The 22451-nt window shown below is 32.6% G+C and overlaps 1 protein-coding gene across 5 annotated transcripts in view; it reads left to right on the top strand.

The window, feature by feature from the left end:
* The window catches only part of LOC135125190 (peripheral plasma membrane protein CASK), a 265800-nt gene that overhangs the window by 53641 nt on the left and 189708 nt on the right, over nucleotides 1–22451 (top strand). The gene's annotated exons all lie outside the window — the stretch shown is intronic.

Genomic DNA, 22451 nt, shown 5'->3' with positions numbered 1-22451 from the left:
CGGGGCGAGCGCAGCGAGCATAGTTCTCGAATCTGATGATAAACTAGTTTTCATACAACCCTTAAAAAAAGCAGAAAAAGCAGAATTTCCCTTTGGGTCTAAATCCTCGTTTTTAATTTAGTCAAGGTTTTCTTTCGTGTTTTTGGAAAAATATACAGGGTGTCTCAATGTTGTGGTACCGGGAGATTATTCTTAGTGAATTATAGAAACAAATTTCACGCATAATAGAATTTACCTGGAGCTACTACAACTTAATATTATTTTCAAATATATAAATTGTTTTGTTCGAAACGAACACACCATAGTTGGATATTTTATTAAAAAAGTTTACCATGTTTACCATTTTTTTTGTTTCGATTTTTTTTATAAAAATATTTCAACGATTCTTAATCCGCCATATTTAAAGATGGTGGTTTGAAATGTTGCATTGTCATTTTAGTTTTGTTGCCTCAACTAAAGTGTACAGCTGACGAGTGTTGTAAGTTATTAATACAGTTTGACTAACTTTTCTAAAAATTGTTTTCGTATAATTTTCAGATGGTACACTGTATATTTTGTAACATTATTGAATTTGTTTCCGAGTAAATTTTCTTTTCATATCAAATTTGTTGATGACTATTAAATTAAGTAATAAGTAAAATATGATCAAATACAGGCTGCTCCATTTTAAAAATAAAACACTCTGTATAGTGTAGTAAATGCTAGATCGATGACCGCGATTTAGTGATTCACCCTGTATATGAAGAAAAAACTCTAATCAAATAAATCGAAGTCGCTCAGATTGTGATTGAATTTATAATGGGGGAATATAGAAAAGCGGGGCGAGCGCAGCGAGCATAGTTCTCAATTCCGATGTTTAACTATTTTTCGTACAATTCTTAAAAGAAGCAGAATTTACCTGTTGGTTAATAGAACATTTGGGTCTAAATCTTCGTTTTTAATTTAGTCAAGGTTTTCTTACGCGTTTTTGGAAAAATATACAGGGTGTCTCAATGTTGTGGTGCCTGGAGATTATGCTTAGTGAATTATAGAAACAAATTTCACGCATAATAGAATTCACTTGGAGCTACAACTTAATATTATTTTCAAATATATAAGTTGTTTCGTTCGAAAAGAACACACCATAGTTGCATTTTTTAACCCAATCTATTTTTAAGGATTTGGATTTCTTATTAAAAGAGTTTACCATGTTTACAATTTTTTTTTGTGTAGATTTTTTTTATAAAAATATTTCAACGATTCTTAATCCGCCATATTTAAAGATGGTGGTCTGAAATTTTGCATTGTCATTTTAATTCTGTTGCCTCAACAAAAGTGTACAGCTGACGAGTGTTGTAAATTATTAATACAGTTTGACTAAGTTTTCTAAAAATTGTTTTCGTGTAATTTTTAGATGGGACACTCTGTATATTTTGTAACATTTTTGAGCTTGTTTCCAAGTAAATTTTCTTTTCATATCAAATTTGTTAATGACTATTAAATTAAGCAATAAGTAAAATATGATCAAATACAGGCTGCTCTATTTTAAAAATAAAACACCTTGTATAGAATAGTAAATGCTAGATCGTTGACCGCGCATTTAGTGATTCAACTTGTATATGAAGCAAAAACTCTAATCAAATAAATCGAAGAGGCTGAGATGGTGATTGAATTTATATTGGGGGGTATATAGAAAAACGGGGCGAGCGCAGCGAGCATAGTTCTCAATTCCGATGTTTTTTTTTTATTGGTTAACGTTACCCAACAGGCCGGAGGCCCAATTACAGGGTAACGGGGGACATACACAACACCCAGAGCAGGGCGGGAATCGAACCCACGACCCAAGGTGTGGCAGGCAAGCGCGATGCTACCTAACCCACCCGGGTCCTTCTAACTAATTCTAATGTTTAACTACTTTTCGTACAATTGTTAAAAGAAGCAGAATTTATCTGTTGGTCAATAGAACATTTAGGTCTAAATCTTCGTTTTTAATTTAGTCAAGGTTTTCTTACGTATTTTTTGGAAAAAATACAGGGTGTCTCAATGTTGTGATACCAGGACATTATTTTTAGTGATTTATAGAAACAAACACACATAATAGTATTCATCTGGAGCTACAACTTAACATTATTTTCAAATATATAAGTTGTTTCGTTCCAAAGGAACACACCATAGTTGCATTTTTTAACCCAATCTATTTTTAAGGATTTGGATTTCTTATTAAAAGACTTTACCTTGCTTACCATTTTTTTTGTTTAGATTTTTTTTATAAAAATATTTCAACGATTCTTAATCCGCCATATTTAAAGATGGTGGTTTGAAATTTTGCATTGTCATTTTAGTTCCGTAGCCTCAACAAAAGTGTACAGCTGACGAGTGTTGTAAGTTATTAATACAGTTTGACTAAATTTTCTAAAAATTGTTTTCGTATAATTTTCAGATGGGAGACTGTATATTTTGTAACCTTTTTGAGATTGTTTCCGAGTGAATTTTCTTTTCATATCAAATTTGTTGATGACTATTAAATTAATTAATAAGTAAAATATGATCAAATACAGGCTGCTCCATTTTAAAAACAACGATGACTGCGCTTTTAGTGACTCACCTTGTATATGAAGCATAAAGTGTAATTAAATCAACAAATTGGAAGTCGCTCTGATGTTGGTTAAATTTATTTAGAACGATATAATAAAAACGGGGCGAGCGTAGCGAGCATAGTTCTCAATTCCGATGATTAACTTGTTTTCGTACAACTCTTAAAAGAAGCAGAATTTTCCTGTTTGTTAATAGAACATTCGGGTGTAATTTCTTGTTTTTAATTTAGTAAAAGTTTTCTTACGTGTTTTTGGAAAAATATACAGGGTGTATCAATGTTGTGGTGCCAGGTTTCTATAATTCCTAGTGAATAGTATAATAGAATTCATCTGGAGCTACAACTTAACATTATTTTCAAGTATATAAATTGTTTCTATTTTTAAGGATTTGGATTTCTTATTAAAAGAGGGAAAAAATCCTTGTACAAGAGGTCCTGTATATACCATTTTTCAGCGTGTTTAGAATTTTTTTTATAATAAAATATTTTAAAGATTCGTAATCCGCCATATTTAAAGATGGTGGTTTAGCATTTTGCATAGTGATTTTAGTTCCTTTGCCTTGAGAAACGTATACGCCTGAAGAGTGTTGCAACTTATTTATACAGTGTGACTAAATTTTGTATAAACTCTTTGTTTTCGTATAATTTTCAGATGGGACATTCTGTATATTTCGTAACATTTTCGAGATTATTTTCGAGTAGATTTTTTTTTGATGTCAAATTTGTTGATGATTATTAAATTAATTAATACGTAAAATATGATACAACACAGGTTGCCACATTTGGAAAATAAAACACTCTGTATAGTGTAGTAAATGCTATATCGATGACCGCGCATTTAGTGATTCACCCTGTATATGAAAAAAAAGACTCTAATCAAATAAATCGAAGTCGCTGAGATGGTGATTAAATTTATTTAGGGGTATATAGAAAAACGGGGCGAGCTCAGCGAGCATAGTTCTCAATTCCGATGTTCGGAACTGCTTTTCGTACAAATGTTAAAAGAAGCAGAATTTACCTGTTGGTTAATGGAACATTTGGGTCTGAATCCTTGTTTTTAATTGTATTGTTGTTATTTTAGTTGTTTTGTTCCAAAGGAGCACACCATAGCTGCATTTTTTAACGCAATCTATTTTTAAGGATTAGGATTTCTTATTAAAAGAAGAAAAAAATCCTTGTAGAAGATGTCCCATGTTTACCATTTTTCGGCATGTTTCGATTTTTTATATAACAATATTTTAAAGATTCATAGTCCGCCATATTTAAAGATGGTGGTCTGGAATTTTGCATAGTCATTTGAGTTCCTTTGCCCTGACAAACGCATGCAGCTGACGAGTATTCTAACTTATTTATACAGTGCGACTAAATTTTCCAAACATTTTGTGTTTTCTTATAATTTTCAGATGGGACACTCTGTATATCTCGTAACATTTTCGAGTTTATTTACCTAGTAGATTTTTATTACATGTCAACTTTGTTGATGATTATTAAATCAATTAATGATTAAAGTATGTTTAATAAAATACAGGTGTCCCATGTGGAAAACAAAACACTCTGTATATTGTAGTGAACTAGATATCGGAGAGGTCGCTGTGACGTTGATTTAATTTATTTAGGGGTATATACGGAAACTGGGCGAGCGCAGTGAGCGTAGTTCGCGGTTCTGATGTTTTTAATTTTAATTTTTTGATTTTGGAAAAATATACAGGCTGTCCCAAAGTTGTAGCCGCGGGAGATTATTCCTCGTGAATTTATTACATATACAAATTTCGCGTATCATACAATAGTATTCTTTGAACTATTTTGCCTTTTTTTTTTCTCAATATACATAGCCATCTTTTCACAACAAGAAACTTAAAACATAGGGTGGGGCCTACAGGCAAAATCGATATTTCCGTATACAAATTTTCCAATTTAAACATGTTTTAAGTTTTTTGTTGTGAAAAGAAGTCTACACATATTAAAACAAAAAGCCAAAAGGTAAGCCCGCCCACCCACCCTGTCTAAATTGTGATGATTTTTTATGCGTCCTGAACCAAGGGAGCGAAGTTTAACTGCAAAGTTCTTATTTCTTTACAAAAAATTAAAAATATGTATTTGAGTGTCGTGTTGTTCAAAGAATACTAAGTGTATTAAGAAAACAAGGCGAACCATAAACCCCACCCACCCACCCCATCTCAATTGTGATGATTTTTTTTTTAGAAATTTAAAACGTGTTTAAAATGGTAACTTTTGTAATGAAATAAGGATTTTGCAGTTAAGCTCCGCCCTCTTGGCTCACGACGAATAAAAAGAATCATCAAAATTGGAATAGGGCGGGCGGGCGGGGCTTATATTTTGTTTTTTTTTTCTTAGAATACATAGCCATCTTTTCACAACAAGAAACTTAAAACATATGGCGGGTCCTAATTGCAAAATCGATATTTCCTTATACAAATTTTCCATTTTAAACATGTCTACACATATTAAAACAAAAAAGCAAAATATAAACCCGCCCACCCACCCCATCCCAATTGTCATGATTTGTTTATTCTTAGAAACTTAAAACACGTTCAAAATGGTAATTTTTGTAATGAATTAAGGATTTTGCAGTTAAGCTCCGCCCTCTTGGCTCACGGCGAATAAAAAGAATCATCAGAATTGAGACAGGGCGGGTGGGCGGGGCTTATATTTTGCCCTTTTTTTTCTTAATATACATAGTCACCTTTTCACAACAAGAAACTTAAAACATAGGGCGCAGCGTAATTGCAAAATCGATATTTCCATATACAAATTTTCCATTTTAAACATGTTTTACGTTTCTTGTTATAAAAGGAATTCTACACATATTAAAACAAAAAAGCAAAATGTAAGCCCGCCCACCCACCCTATCTCAATTGTGATGATTTTTTTTTATTCGCTGAGAACCAAGAGGGCGGAGCTTAACTGCAAAATACTTATTTCTTTACAAGAAATTAAAAATATATTTTTGAGTATCGTTTTGTTCAACGAATACTATGCATATTAAGAAAAAAAGGCAAAATATCGTTTCGTAGCGGATCGGAAGTTACTATTTAACATTATTTTCAAACATACAAGTAGTTTCGTTCGAAAAGTACATCGTATGCAATATAGTTTTTTAACCCTATATATTTTTAACGATTCCAATTTTTTATTAAAAGAGGAAAAATTGCTGCAATTAACACTTTCCAGCATGTTTAGATTTTTCTGTAAAAAATATAATATTTAAAGATTTATATTACGCCATGTTTAAAGATGGCGGTGTGGAATTTTGCGCAAATCAATGTAGTTTTTTGGCCTTCTTAAACGAATAAAATACTGAAGAGTGTTCGAACCTACTTTTACAGCTTGACTAGATGTAAATTTTTGTTTTATCATAATTTTCTGACGGAACACTCTGTATATTTTACAACATTTTCGAGCTCATTTCCGACTAGATTTTCATTTCATGTCAAAGTTGTTGATGATTAATGAAATCAATTAATAATTAAAGTATGTATTATAAAATACAGGCTGTTCCATTTGGAAAACAAAACACTTTGTATATTGTAGCGAATCAGATATCGGGGAGCGCGCTTTTAGTGACTCACCCTGTATATGATGAAAAACTGTAATCAAATAAATAAATTGAAGTAGCTGTGACTTTGTATATATATGTGTTTAGGCGTATATAGCAAAACTGGGCGAGCGCAGCGAGCATAGTTCTCGGTTCTGATGTTTAACTAGTTTTCGTGCAACTCTTAAAAGAAGCAAAATCTTTTGTAAATCCTTGTTTTTAATTTTTCTTTTTTGTTTTTTGGAAAAATATACAGGCTGTCCCAAAGTTGTAGACGCGCGAGATTATTCGTCTTGAGTTATAGAAACAAATTTCACGCATAATGGAGCTCATCTGAAGCTATACAATTTAACGTTATCTTCAAACATACAAATAGTTTCGTTCGAAAAGTACACAGTATAATACACTATGGTTGCTTTTTTAACTCTATTTATTTTTTAAGGATTTGAATTTTTTATTAAAAGAGGAAAAAATTGGTGTCATTAACATTTTCCAGCATATTTAGGTTTCTCTGTAAACAATATTTTTAAAGATTCTTAATCCGCCATGTTTAAAGATGGCGGGCTATAATTTTGCGCAAATCTATGTAGTTTTTTTGTCTTAACAAACGTGTTCGAACTTACTTTTATAGCTTGACTAAATTATGCAAATGTTTTCTTATAATTTTCAAATGGGACAATATTTTAAAATATTTTAGAGTTCATTTCCGAGTAAATTTTCATTTCATGTCAAATTTGTTGATGATTATTAAATTAATTTATAAGTAAAATATGATAATACTTGCCAAGATAAGACTGATTTTGGCCAATGATATACTTTCTACCTTTTATTTTCTTAGAAAATATGTCATTTGCCAAAATCGGTCTTACTTTAGCAGGTTCTAGCCCCGCCCACCCACTCTATTTTCGTAGAGGGATCTCATTTGCCAAAATTAGCCTTATCTTAGTAAGTACTAGCCCCGCCCACCCGCCCTCTGTTTTCGTAAAGGAATTTGATTTGCCAACATCAGTCTTAACAGGTGCTAGCCCCGCCTACCCACCCTCTCTTTTCTGAGAGGGTACATCATTTCCAAAATCAGTCTTATCCTAGCAGGTACTAGCCCCGCCCACCCACCCTCTCTTTTCTTAGAAGGTATGTCATTTGCCAAAGTCAGTCTTATCCTAGCTAGTAGCTGCTAAGATAAAACTGATTTTGGCAAATGAAATACCATCTAAGAAAAGAGAGGGTGGGTGGGCGGGCATATTACCTGCCAAGGTAAGACTGATTTTGGCAAATGAGATCCATCCAAGAAAGAAGAGGGCGGGTGGGCGGGGTTAGTACCTGCTATAACAAGTCGATTTTGGCAAATGACACTCTCTAAGAAAAGAGAGGGTGGGTGGGCGGTGCTAGTAGCTGCTAAGTTAAAACTGATTTTAGCAGGTACTAGCCCCATAAATTACAGGCTACCCCATGTGGAAAACAAAACACTCTGTATAGTGTAGTAAATGGGACATCGAAGATTGCGCGTTTACTCTATAAAAAAAGAAAAAAACTGGTTAAATAAGTAAATCGAAGACTCTGTGACGTTGATTAAATTCATCCAGGAGTTTATAAAGGAAAGGGGCGAGCGCAGCGAGCATAATTCTGGATTCTGATAATTAAACACTTAAAAGGAACCGAATTTTCCTGTTAAATCCTTGTTTTAAACTTAGGAAAGTTTTCTTATTTGTTTTTTGAAAAATAACATGTCATTTTTTAACCGTATTTATTTTTTTAATCGGATTCCTTATTAAAAGAGAAAAAAAATCGTACAAAATATCCTGTGATCTGGAATTTTGCGCAAGTTCTGTTAGTTCTTTAGCCTTGATAAACGAATAAAAACTGAATAATATTCTAATTTATTTTCACAACTTTTCTCTTCATTTTCAAATGGGACACTCTTTGTGTTTTATAACATTATTGATGATTACTAAATTATTTTATAATTAAAATATTATAAAATACAGTGTGTCCCATTTGAAAAACAACAAAAAATGGACTACTCGCAATTTTAATTACCGTCGATAAATAAGTATAAATCTTCTTCAATTTTTTAATGTATGTTAAGTAGGCAAGGTTATCAAATGTTTTATGAAACATTTCAATCCGCCATCTTTAAAAATGGCGGAGCTGTGATTTTTAAATGTAACCATTTTTTTCACTAATTTGTAAAAATCTTTAAAAAATGTTGTTAAAAACCCATTGTGTCCTTGAAAATAATTGTTAATTGTGGGACATCCTGTATTATCGGATTTATATTATGAACACAATTTTGTCCGATTGAATAACTGCAAGCCGATGTTTTGGAGGTTTCCGGTTGCAAATTATGTTCGATTGGAGTTTATTGGTCTAATTGAAAACCCAATAATGATTTGTTCGTTATCATTAACAACGTTGTACATCGAGTTGTCTGTCACAATTACGACAAACCACCACAAGTCTTAAACTTCGTCGTAGTGGATGCAAATTATAAACGCTTAGGCGAAATTTTCAGCGACTCTCGAGAGTTGCAGCATTTCATTTACAAATAGCCGAAATTTGAACGTCATCACCAGCGCGAAATTAACAATTCCGGAAGAATAAACGTTAAGCGTGCGACATACGTAACAAAATTACTCTGGAAGATGGCTCTGCCGGAGCTTAATAAGTGTCTAAGAGCGTAATCAGCACTTTACATAAATATGGAAATTGCAGTAGGAGAGACCTTGACTCGTAACGCTCATAGCTCGACTTATTAGGATCATATTTTACGACAATAACACTTACGGAGCATACCAATAAATAATTGGGCTCGTGTTGCTGCGTCATGTACGAAAAGAGAATGGCACGAAATGAGGCTCTCGCCAACATGGCGGAACGCCGTAATGGCGGAGCGAATTTTGGCGCGATTTATTCGTGACAGAATAACGACTTATCGGCGACGACGCTCATTTTTTTATTGTGGGTACATCGCCGGCTTTACGCCCGTCATAAATGCGAATAATTCAGAAGGATCGTAATCGTGATGTACTGTCAAAACAGTGGTGCGTCGTTTGTCTTGAGTTCAGGGGCGGGGTTTATGATTCGAGAAAGTGATGCAGTGGGGCAACTAAATCTGCAAGTTTGATTAAAACGTTCCATACTTTGTCAGTTGAAAAAAATGTCGGAAACTATACTGCGTTTACCGAATAGATGGAGTTGTAAAAGGGTGAATATTTTTACAATTATACTTGTTCTTAAGCGTGAATAGTGAGTTCACAATTTTCAAAATTTTTCCAAAAAAAAATGGTTCAGATGATTTCAATGGACTGACAATTGCTGTCAAATTGTAGGTTATCTTTCGCCAATTACAAATCCGAATTACCGTCACATGTTTTCAAAAACACGTGAAAATGAGTTTATAATTTTCAAATATTTTCCAAAAAAAAAGTCAAAATTGGTTTCCAAAAATTTTAAATATTCGGGTTTTTAATACTGCATCAGTTTTGCGTTAATTAGTATGCTACTGTACTACTTGGAGGTCTATTTTTAAGCCACATAAAGCTCATGTGTTACTCAAAATATATTTGCTCATCCCTCCTTAAAAATGGATGACGCCATCCCAAAATTTTGCTGAATAAATCCTATCTAAATTGTATAAAATATGATGAGTCTCTTCTTGTAATTTATCATTTCATTCATGTTTTCTGGATTTGCATATACAGGATGACCTCAAAAATTAATGAATGCGTAAATTTATTTTATTGAGTTAATCAGGAACTACAGAACCCAATGCTTTGAAATCTTGCAAATGTTTTAAGGTTATAAAGAGCATAATACATTTTTAGTCAAAATATATTTGGTTATCTTCTACAAAAAAATGATGACGTCAGCTCAAAAGTTTGCCGTATAATTCTATTTAAAATGTACAAAATATGATGAGTCTCTTCTTGTAATTTATCATTCCATTCATATTTTTTGTATTCGGGTATACAGCGTGACTCAAAAAATTTAACGAATGCGCAAATTTATTTTATTGATTTAATCAGGAACTACAAAACCAAATGCTTTGAAATCTAATGTGAAAAAAAAACATAATAGGCATGCAGTCGTCACGTTTCCGATAGCAAGGGAAGTACTGTCTAAACTCTTTAGACCAATTTTTTTTATTTTCCCATTTCTCCATTTCTCAATTTTTCAATGTTTCAGTTTAGGATTTTTTCACTGTTTCGATTCTTTAATTTTTCTTCCATTTTTAGGTTTTTCAATATTTCAGCTTTGGAATTTTGCAATATTTCGTTTCTTCAATTTTTCAAATTTTTGATATTGTGTTTTCGCGGTTTTTAAATTTTTCGATATTTTCATTTTTTAGTTTTTAAAGTTTAAGGTTTTTAGATTTCTCACTATCTCGACTTTTCGATTTTTCAGTTCCATGATTTTTAAATTTTAGATTTTTTGTTTTCTTTGGTGTTTTGAGTTCTCGATCATTCGATTTTCTGAGTTTTCAGGCTTAGATTTTTTTTGTTGTTCAATTCTTGGATTTTTAAAATTGTTGGTTTTTAAACTTTTTCTATTTATCAACTTACTGGGATTTCAATGTTTTGATTTTTTGATTGTTCAATTTCTCGATTTTTTGAATTTTTAGTTTTTGATACGATTTTTTTTCAAAAATTTTCAGTTTTTCAATTTATTAACTTTACGATACTTCAGTTTTGCTCGATTTCGATTTCTCAATTTTTCGATATATTGCTGTTGGGATTTTTCAATTTATCGATTCTTCGATTTCTCGATTCTTCATATTTTCGGTTTCTCGAATTTCTTCATTGTTCGATTTCTCAATTTTCCGATGTTTCAGTGTTACGATTTTTAAATTTTTTTATTTTTCAGTTTTCAATTTTTGACGTTTCTAAATTTTTCGATTTCTCAGTTTTTCTATTAACTGATTTTTTTATTTTCCCAATTCTCTATTTCTCGATTTTTCAATTCTTCGTTCAATTGTGATTTTTCAATTTTTCGATTTCTGAATTTTTCAATGTTTCAGTTTTGGATTTTTTCACTTTCCCGATTCTTCAATTTTCTTTCCATTTTTCAGTTTTTCAAGATTTCAGTTTTGAATTTTTTCACTTTCGATTTTTCAATTTTCCTTCCATTTTTCAGTTTTTCAGTATTTCAGTTCTGGGATTTTGCAATGTTTCGGTTTTTCAATTTTCCCATTTTTTGATGTTTCGATTTCTCGGTTTTTCAATTTTTCGATAGGTGTTTTAATTTTTCAATTTTTAAATTCTAGATTTTCCGTTAATTTTTTTGTTTTCCTTGATGTTTTGATTTGTCGATTATTCAATTTTTCAAGTTCCCGGTTTAGATTTTTTGGTTTTCTAATCTTCGATTTTTAAATTGTATAATTTTTAGATTATTCAATTTCTCGATTTTTAGATTTTTCAATTTTTCGGTTTACCGATTTTTTTTTTTCATTCAAAATGTTTCAATTTTTCAATTATTGACTTTTTTTGGTCTAACTTGATTTCTTAATTTTTTTATTTTTTGACTCCTCTACTGTTGATGTTTTGATTTCTCGATGTTTCAGTTTTTGAACATTCCGATGTTTCGATTTTTCGACTTTTTGGCTTTTCGAGTGTTCAATTTTTTGATTTTTGAGTTTTAGATTTTTGTTTTTTTTTTTATTTTTTTGGTGTTTCGATTTCCCAATTCTTCAATTTTTCGATATTTTAATTTTTCAATTTTTCCAATTTTTAAATTTTGATTTTTCTTTTCTTTTATTTCTCAATTTTTGGATTTTTTAAATTTTACATTTTTCGATTTTACTATGTTTTGATGCTTGGATTTCTTAATTTTTCAAGTTTTCAATACGATGTTTCAACGGTCGATTTTGGAAAAACGGTTGCATTTATTAAAGAAACGAGACCGGAAGTGTGTTCTAGGGCTCGAAATCTACAAGAAAATGCATTTAGTTAAGTTTTGAAAATGTCAAAAATTTTTTTTTTAATTTTTCTTCCATTTTTAGGTTTTTAAATATTTCAGCTTTGGAATTTTGCAATATTACGTTTCTTCAATTTTTCAAATTTTTGATATTGTGTTTTCTCGGTTTTTAAATTTTTCGATATTTTAATTTTTCAGTTTTTAAAGTTTTAGGTTTATAGATTTCTCACTATCTCGAATTTTCGATTTTTCAGTTCCATGATTTTTCAATTTGTCGAATTTTTCAATTTTAGATTTTTTGTTTTCTTTGATGTTTTGAGTTCTCGATCATTGGATTTTCTGAGTTTTCAGGCTTAGATTTTTTTGTTGTTTAATTCTTGGATTTTTAAATTTTTGTTTTTAAAATTTTCCTATTTATCGACTTACTGTTATTTCAATGTTTTGATTTTTTGATTGTTCAATTTCTCGATTTTTTGAATTTTTAGTTTTTGATACGATTTTTTTTTCAAAAATTTTTAGTTTTTCGATTTATTAACTTTACGATACTTCAGTTTTGCTCGATTTCGATTTCTCAATTTTTCGACATATTACTATTGGGATTTTTCAATTTATCGATTCTTCGATTTCTCGATTCTTCATATTTTCGGTTTCTCGAATTTCTTCATTGTTCGATTTCTCAATTTTCCGATGTTTCAGTTTTACGATTTTTAAATTTTTGTATTTTTCAGTTTTCAATTTTTGACGTTTCTAAATTTTTCGATTTCTCAATTTTTCGATTAACTGATTTTTTGATTTTCCCATTTCTCTATTTCTCGATGTTTCAATTCTTCCTTCAATTGTGATTTTTCAATTTTTGGATTTCTGAATTTTTCGATGTTTCAGTTTTGGATTTTTTCACTTTTCCGATTCTTCAATTTTCTTTCCATTTTTCAGTTTTTCAAGATTTCAGTTTTGAATTTTTTCACTTTCGATTTTTCAATTTTCCTTCCATTTTTCAGTTTTTCAGTATTTCAGTTCTGGGATTTTGCAATGTTTCGGTTCTTCAATTTTCCCATTTTTTGATGTTTCGATTTCTCGGTTTTTCAATTTTTCGATAGGTATTTTAATTTTTCAATTTTTAAGTTCTAGATTTTCCGTTAATTTTTTTGTTTTCCTTTGATGTTTTGATTTGTCGATTATTCAATTTTTTAAGTTCCCGGTTTAGATTTTTTGGTTTTCCATTCTTCAATTTTTAAATTGTTTAATTTTTAGATTATTTAATTTCTCGATTTTTAGATTTTTCAATTTTTCGGTTTACCGATTTTTTTTTTTTTCATTTAGAATGTTTCAATTTTTCAATTATTAACTTTTTTTGGTCTAATTTGATTTCTTAATTTTTTGATTTTTTGACTCCTCTACTGTTGGTGTTTTGATTTCTCGATGTTTCAGTTTTTGAACATTCCATTGTTTCAATTTTTTGTTTTTGAATTTTAGATTTTTTTTTTTGGTGTTTCGATTTCCCAATTCTTCAAATTTTCGATATTTTAATTTTTCAATTTTTCCAATTTTTAAATTTTGATTTTTCTTTTCTTTTATTTCTCAATTTTTGGATTTGTTAAATTTTACATTTTTCGATTTTACTATTTTTTGATGCTTGGATTTCTCAATTTTTCAAGTTTTCAATACTCAATTTTTCAGGATTTGAATATTGAGAACTTTTCAATTTCTGGATTTTCAATTTTCAGATATTTTGATTTTTTGATTTTTTAATGTTTCGATTGGGTGTTTTGATTTTTCGATTTTTAAAGTTTTTGATTTTTCGATTTTTCCGATTTGTTGTCTATTTTAAGTATATTTCATTTTTCAATTTGCGCCTTCTACGGGAGTATTATTTGTTGTGCTGCACTTGACGTGCGAGGGAAGTTCTGTAGAAATAACCTTCGATCAATTTTTATATTTAGCACGTAGGGTTCTTACTAAGCATTCCTTATTTAACCGAACAGTTATTAATTTAACTAAGCAGCTATTATTTCACCAAGCATATATTATTTTTACTGAGAATTTATTTTTTAACTGAGCATTTATTATATAACTTAGCATTTATCATTTTTACCGAGCAAAAATACAGAGTGTTTAAAAATAGAACTGTGCATTTAATTTGTTCCTTTATCTAAATAACAAGAAAACGGTATTAATAATACATTTAGGCGAATAAAGTAATAGACGGGCTTGATAAGCCTTGTTTGCTCTACAGTGTCTAAATTGTGTTTGAATAATATAATAATTATCTCGAATATTAAAATTAATATGTCAAAAGAATACCAGAAATGATTATTCTGTGGTGAAGGTATGTTGTGGGCCGCCTGTCATAAATTATCATTATTATACGTAAACCTCATGTGTTACTCCATCTGTTCGATAACCCCACTATACCCACAATGTGAACCTAGAAAAAACACTATAGCGTCCGAGGGTTAAGCGTCAGAAAATAAATGCTTGCCAATATTAGAAAACAAAAAAAAATGTCCAAAACAATAAAGCTCAAATTCACTTGTCCCTAATTCAGTTTAGATTTTTGCCCGCTCGGTAGTACGTCGAGCGCTCGACTTTTTGCCTTCGTGGATTTTGTTTTCGCTTCGACGGCCCACAATACAGTACATTGTTTGCGTAATTCAAACAACGTCGGATGAGCCGGAGCTTAAGTTGTTCCATCTCGACAAGTCATCGTTTGAATAAATACAATAGCCGGGGCGGACATGTTGAAACAAGTACGCGCAGATGGATTGTTCATGCTTTTTCGTCCATCGCAAATGTTGACATTTCGTTATCGAAGACGCATTCGGCTGGCGCGGACCGCAAATGTGTTGTCCTTTCCTAACCGCTCGATAAATTATCCCGGCAGACGATATTTTTCGATTGCTCGTTCTGTTTGTTTTGCTAATGGTGGTCTTAAACGGGGAAAATTTCACTAAATTATTTTCCCGGGCTCTCCGCTCGGATTCGGCGTCATTTCGGGCGTAATCAACCGATTGGTGGATTCGTTATCTATCTTATTCCTTTGCGAGCCGACGTTCGTTCAAGGGAGTTGAATAATTGGCGTGGATTTTTCAGGACCGGGCGATGCTTTCAGAATCGCGCACTTCTACGAGATAACTTGCGTTCGCCGGTATCAATCACGGACGCCACAGGAAGCGACCTGGGGCATTTTTCATCGAGGAGGGAGTTCATGATTTGATCGGCGTCTTCATAACAATGACACGAATCGGAACTAGATTTTGAACCTCGCAACGTCGTTGCCGAAATATAAAAAGAATGTGTGTCTTAAGACAGATCCTTGAGTTGTACCTGTAGCATATACACGATAATAATAAAATACGACACATAGCTGACAGACTGTTAAATAATATATATGAAACATAAACCTAATTAGGCAATTTCGGTGAAACTCCAACGCTTACCTCAAAATTCGAGGGAGCGAAAACCCTTTTAGCGCGATTTTCGACACTAATCGCCGTCGGACGTCTAGCTGATCTACGTTATCCTGTGACCGACTATATTGTCGGCTTAATTAGAAGGGTGTTCACAAAAATTGCCACAATTAGAGTCCTGGGGGTGCGAGAGGAGTCGGCTTGCGTTAATAAACAAGGAACGTCGCGAAGACGAGCTCGAGAATAGTACATCAAAGAACGGTGAGGAGGGTAAAAACAGCCATTAAGATTTCAGGCCTCTCAGAAGGATCCCTTGAGTAACACAATGAAACTATTAATTAAACGAAGAACAAGAGATTATCGAAGAGTTTCGGGTGGCCTTGGGGCCATTGATTGCTCCGAGGAACGAATCCCTTTCTGCGGCAGCATTCGTTGTGTGCGGGGATTTATATTTCTATTATGCGCTTTACGTTGCTTTCAATTCACGAAAATAATAATAATAGTGCGAAGAGAATGAATCGATGTGTATTTTTATTTATAAACGAGTCCGTTGGACGACCGACTATTTTTTTGTTTTCTCGACGTTTCATAACCTCTGTAGAACGATAAAGTAGCTCTTCTGTTTCCGTCTGTCTGTCTGTTTGTCTGATTCCAAAAAGATAGAATGTTCAGAGTCACGCATTTGGTTAAGTTTCTAAAATGTCAAAATTTTGCTGAAATTTGAAAAATTGCAAAAATTTCATTTTTAAAAAAGTGGTCTAAAAACTCTGAAAAAATTCACGGATGTAGGTCCCGACTTGCTGATTCAAAAAATATAGAATGTTTGGGGTCACGGAGCGAAATTTTCGCTAGAATCGGTACGAAATGCGAATTTTTGAAGATTTTTAAAAATTTCGATATTTCAACGGTCGATTCTGGAAAAACGGTTGCAGTTATCAAAGAAACGAGACCGGAAGTGTGTTCTAGGGCTCGAAATCTACAAGAAAATGGATTTAGTTAAGTTTCGAAAATGTCAAAATTTGGCCGAAATTTGTAGAAGGGGAAAAATTTCACTTTTAAAAATGTCTTCTAAAAATTCTGCAAAAATTCGGGGATGTAGATCTTGACTTGCTGATTCCAAAAATATGGAATGTTTGGGGTCACCAAGCAAAATTTTCGCTAGAATCGGTACGAAATGCGAATTTTTGAAGATTTTTAAAAATTTCAATATTTCAACGGTCGATTTTGGAAAAACGGTTGCAGATATCAAAGAAACAAGACCGGAAGTGTGTTCTAGGGCTCGAAATTTACAAGAAAATGCATTTAGTTAAGTTTCGAAAATGTCAAAATTCGGCCGAAATTTGAGAAGACCATTGCAAAAATTTCACTTTCAAAAAAGTCGTCTAAAAATTCTGAAAAAATTCAGGGATGTAGATCTCGACTTTTTGATTCCAAAAATGTAGAATGTTGGGTGTCACCGAGCAAAATTTTCGCTAGAATCGGTACGAAATGCGAATTTTTGAAGATTTTTAAAAATTTCAATATTTCAACGGTCGATTTTGGAAAAACGGTTGCAGCTATCAAAGAAACGAGACCGGAAGTGTGTTCTAGGGCTCGAAATCTACAAGAAAATTCATTCAGTTAAGTTTCGAAAATGTCAAAATTTGGCCGAAATTTGACCATTGGAAAAATTTCACTTTCAAAAAAGTCGCCTAAAAATTCGGAAAAAATTTAGGGATGTAGATCTCGACTTGCTGATTGAAAAAATATAGAATGTTTGGGGTCACCGAGCAAAATTTTCGCTAGAATCGGTACGAAATGCGAATTTTTGAAGGTTTCTAAAAATTTCGAAATTTTAACGGTCGATTCTGGAAAAAACGGTTACAGTTATCAAAGAAACGAGATCGGAAGTGTGTTCTAGGACTCGAAATCTACAATAAAATGTATTTAGTTAAGTTTCAAAAAAATATCAAAATTTGGCCGAAATTTGAAGAAGGGAAAAATTTCACTTTCAGAAAAGTGGTCCAAAAATTCTGAAAAAATTCAGGGATGTAGATCTCGACTTGCTGATTCCAAAAATATAGAATGTTTGGGGTCACCGAGCAGAATTTTCGCTAGAATCGGTACGAAATGCGAATTTTTGAAGGTTTCTAAAAATTTCGATATTTCAACGGTCGATTCTGGAAAAACGGTTGCAGTTATCAAAGAAACAAGACCGGAAGAGTGTTCTAAGGCTCGGAATCTACAACAAAATGAATTTAGTTGAGTTTCGAAAATGTCAAAATTCCGCCGAAATTTGAAGACCATTGGAAAAATTTCACTTTTAAAAAAGTTCTGTAAAAATTATGAAAAAATTCAGGGATGCGGATCTCGACTTGCTGATTCCAAAAATATAGAATGTTTGGGGTCACGGAGCAAAATTTTCGCTAGAATCGGTACGAAATGCGAATTTTTGAAGATTTCTAAGAATTTCGATATTTCAACGGTCGATTCTGGAAAAACGGTTGCAGTTATCAAAGAAACGAGACCGGAAGTGTGTTCTAGGGCTCGAAATCTACAAGAAAATGGATTTAGTTAAGTTTCGAAAATGTCAAAATTTGGCCGAAATTTGAAGATGGAAAAATTTCACTTTCAAAAAAGTCGTCTACAAATTCTGAAAAAATTCAGGCATGTAGATCTCGACTTGCTGATTACAAAAACATAGAATGTTTGAGGTCACCGAGCAAAATTTTCGCTAGAATCGGTACGAAATGCGAATTTTTGGAGATTTCTAAAAATTTCGATATTTCAACAGTCGATTCTGGAAAAACGGTCTCAGTTATCAAAGAAACGAGACCGGAAGTGTGTTCTAGGGCTCTAAATCTACAAGAAAATACATTTAGTTAAGTTTCTAAAATGTCAAAATTTGGCCGAAATTTAAAGAACGAAAAATTTCACTTTTAAAAAAGTCGTCCCAAAATTCTAAAAAAATTCAGGGATGTAGATCTCGACCTGCTGATTCCAAAAATATATAATGTTTGGGGTCACCGGGCAAAATTTTCGCTAGAATCGGTACGAAATTCGAATTTTTGAAGATTTCTAAAAATTTCGATATTTCAACGGTCGATTCTGGAAAAACGGTTGCAGTTATCAAAGAAACGAGACCGGAAGTGTGTTCTAGGGCTCGAAATCTACTAGAAAATGCGTTTAGTTAAGTTTCGAAAATGTCAAAATTTGGCCGAAATTTAAAGAAGGGGGAAAAATTTCACTTTTAAAAAAGTCCTCTAAAAATTCTCAAAAAATTCGGGGATGTAGATCTTGACTTGCTGATTCCAAAAATATAGAATGTTTAGGGTCACCAAGCAAAATTTTCGCTAGAATCGGCACGAAATGCGAATTTTTGAAGATTTCTAAAAATTTCGATATTTCAACGGTCGATTCTGGAGAAACGGTTGCAGTTATCAAAAAAAACGAGACCGGAAGTGTGTTCTAGGGCTCGAAATCTACAAGAAAATGTGTTTAGTTAAGTTTCGAAAATGTCAAAATTTGGCCGAAATTTGAAGACCATTGGAAAAATTTCAAAAAAGTCGTCTAAAAATTCTGAAAAAATTCAGGGATGTTGATCTCGACTTGCTGATTCCAAAAATATAGAATGTTTGGGGTCACCGAGCAAAATTTTCCCTAGAGTCGGTACGAAATGCGAATATTTGAAGATTTCTAAAAATTTCGATATTTCAACGGTCGATTCTGGAAAAACGGTTGCAGTTATCAAAGAAACGAGACCGGAAGTGTGTTCTAGGGCTCAAAATCCACAAGAAAATGTATTTAGTTAAATTTCGAAAATGTCAAAATTTGGCCGAAATTTGAAGAAGAACATTGGAAAAATTTCACTTTTTGAAAAGTCGAATAAAAATTTTGAAAAAACTCAGGGACGTATATCTCGACTTGCTGATTCCAAAAATATAGAATGTTTGCGGTCACGGAGCAAAATTTTCAGTTATAATATATTAAGTGCATCGCAATGTTATCGATAATTTTGAGCAACAATAACTCGAATGCTTGTTGCATTGAAAACGCACGAGTGCTTTAGCACGAGTGCATTTTTCTTAGGCAACAAGCATGAGAGATTATTGTTGTTCAAAATTATCGATTTCATTGTGATGCACGCAATATATTCAACAGATTATTGCAAGAACAAACATTTTAAAAATAATTTTATAATGATTTACGAAGTAGTTTGGTGTGCGATACTATGGCGACGCAAGTAAATAAGAACAGCCATTTTGCAAAATTTGTGTGGGTTTAAAAAACCATGTCCAATTTTCGTTTTGGTCGTAACACGCCAAAAGAAATTGATGATTCTATTACAAACATTACGCCGCTAAATACGAAGAACTCACGAAATTCAATCTGGAGGCAATTTGAGAAGTTTTGCGGTGAACGCAAATATGTTTTTGATGGAAACACTTCCACGGAAAAACTAGCATTCATCCTCAAAGATTGGGGGTACAATATGAAAAAAGTCGATGGTAATGACTACAAAGAAGCAGTAATAAAAACGATGTGGAATGTAACGGCAAAGCAGTTGCAAGAACTGTATTTCAATAAATTTGGTATAAAGTTTGATCCTTTTGTTGACCTGGAATTCAAGGGTAGTAGAAATGCACGCGACGCAAAACGCCGGAACCTACAAATACAACCGGAAAAACGCAAAACTAGTTCCTCAATTTTGACTCTAGAAGAATACAACAAGATTCTAAAGATTTATAACGAAGACACGCCAGATGGTTTACAGAAAATGTTTTTTTATGTGGCTGGATTAGAATTAGCTTGGAGGGGATGTGAAGGTGTTAACGTTACTATCAAACATTTTAAGGAAGAAAGTGATAATTGTGGTTTGCCTACGGGGCGAATAGAATACAATTGTATTTTTTCCAAAACAGCTCAAGGAGGTAGCCATAAATTAACAGACAGCAAATGGCTTGCAACAAACACCACAGATCCTAGAATTTGCCCTGTTAGGTAATTAAATACTGTTTCAAATACAAAATAATAATTATTTTATTATTTAAGGCTCTACAAAAAAATGCTGAGCAAGAGAGGTAAACATATAACCACCGATCGTTTATTTTTAACGCCAAATCCTGCATGGAGAGAACCTAGTTCTGTAGGATGGTTCAAAAATTCACCCGTTGGAAGGAATGAAATGGGGAAATGGACAAGAACCGCCGCAGAAGAAATAGGCATCGACATAAAGAAAAAGAAGATTAGTAATCATTCATTACGGTCAACTGCAGTGTCGCAACTTGCAAAAGCGGGAGTCGGTGAAGAACAGCTTATAAAGATTACCGGTCATGCCAATACTTTCTCCATCAAACCATACCTTCAGCTCGATGGAGATCATCATTATCAAATGATTGACAAATTACGCGCCAACTCAACGGCTATGGAAGAGTCTAATAACAAATCCACAAATTGCGCACCGTCTGCTTTGGTACAAATGTCTAAAAATATAGTTACTACTTCACCAAGCACACAAACCCCTGTAAATTACTACAACTGTACCATAATTAATTACAATTCTTAGTTTCATAATTAAATATTTGGTTAGTAACCTCTTGTTTTTTTTTGCAATTAACTGGTACTTGCTTATCTTATAGTTGGCACATCTGGCTAGTGATAATTATCGGTAGTGGTAATTGCACAGTGTGCAATTATCACGTAATTGTATGCTGATTGGTTGAATTTACAAATATTGACGCGTTTGATTGGTCAGTTGACATCATGTGACATGTGAGTGCAATAATCGCTAAAATTGGTACGAAATGCGAATTTTTCAAAATTTCTAAAGATTTCGATATTTCAACGGTTGATTCTGGAAAAACGGTTGCAGTTATCAAAGAAACGAGACCGGAAGCGTGTTCTAGGGCTCGAAATCTATAAGAAAATGGATTTAGTTAAGTTTCGAAAATGTCAAAATTTGGCCGAAATTTGATGAAAATTTGATCTGAAAAATTTCACTTTTAAAAAAGTGGTCTAAAAATTTTGAACAAATTCGGGGATGTTGATCTCGAGTTGCTGATTCCAAAAATATAGAATGTTTGCGGTCACGGAACAAAATTTTCGCTAAAATCGTACGAAATGCGAATTTTTCAAAATTTCTAAAAATTTCGATATTTCAACGGTTGATTCTGGAAGAACGGTTGCAGTTAGCAAAGAAACGAGACCGGAAGTGTGTTCTAGGGCTCGAAATCTACGAGAAAATGTATTTAGTAAAGTTTCGAAAATGTCAAAATTTGGCCGAAATTTGAAGAAGGGGGGAAATTGGAAAAATCTCACTTTTAAAAAGTGGTCTAAAAATTCTGAAAAAATTCAAGGATGTAGATTTCGACTTGCTGATTCCAAAAACATAGAATGTTTGGGGTCACCGAGCAAAATTTTCGATAGAATCGGTACGAAATGCGAATTTTTGAAGGTTTCTAAAAATTTCGATATTTCAACTATCGATTCTGTAAAAACGGTTGCAGTTATCAAAGAAAGGAGACCGGAAGTGTGTTCTAGGGCTCGAAATCTACAAGAAAATGTATTTAGTTAAGTTTCGAAAATGTCAAAATTTGGCCGAAATTTGAAGAAAAATTTCACTTTCAAAAAAGTCGTCTAAAAATTCTGAAAAAATTCAGGGATGTAGATCTCGACTTGCTGATTCCAAAAATATAGAACGTTTGGGGTCACCGAGCAAGATTTTCGCTAGAATCGGTACGAAATGCGAATTTTTGGAGATTTCTAAAAATTTCGATATTTCGACGGTCGATTCTGGAAAAATGGTTGCAGTTATCAAAGAAACGAGACCGGAAGTGTGTTCTAGGGCTCGAAATTTACAAGAAAATGCATTTTGGTAAGTTTCGAAAATATCAAAACTTGGCCGAAATTTGAAGAAGGAAAAATTTCACTTTCAAAAAAGTCGACTAAAAATTCTAAAAAAATTCAGGGATGTAGATCTCGACTTGCTGATTCGAAAAACATAAAATGTTTGGGGTCACCGAGC

This window comes from Zophobas morio, unplaced genomic scaffold (assembly GCF_036711695.1).
Source record: "Zophobas morio isolate AGI-343-1 ecotype UQ-CSIRO unplaced genomic scaffold, CSIRO_AGI_Zmor_V1 ptg000008l, whole genome shotgun sequence".
NCBI lineage: Eukaryota > Metazoa > Arthropoda > Insecta > Coleoptera > Tenebrionidae > Zophobas > Zophobas morio.
The sequence above is the reverse complement of the archived record's forward strand: the minus strand, read 5'-3'. Positions and strand labels throughout refer to the sequence as shown.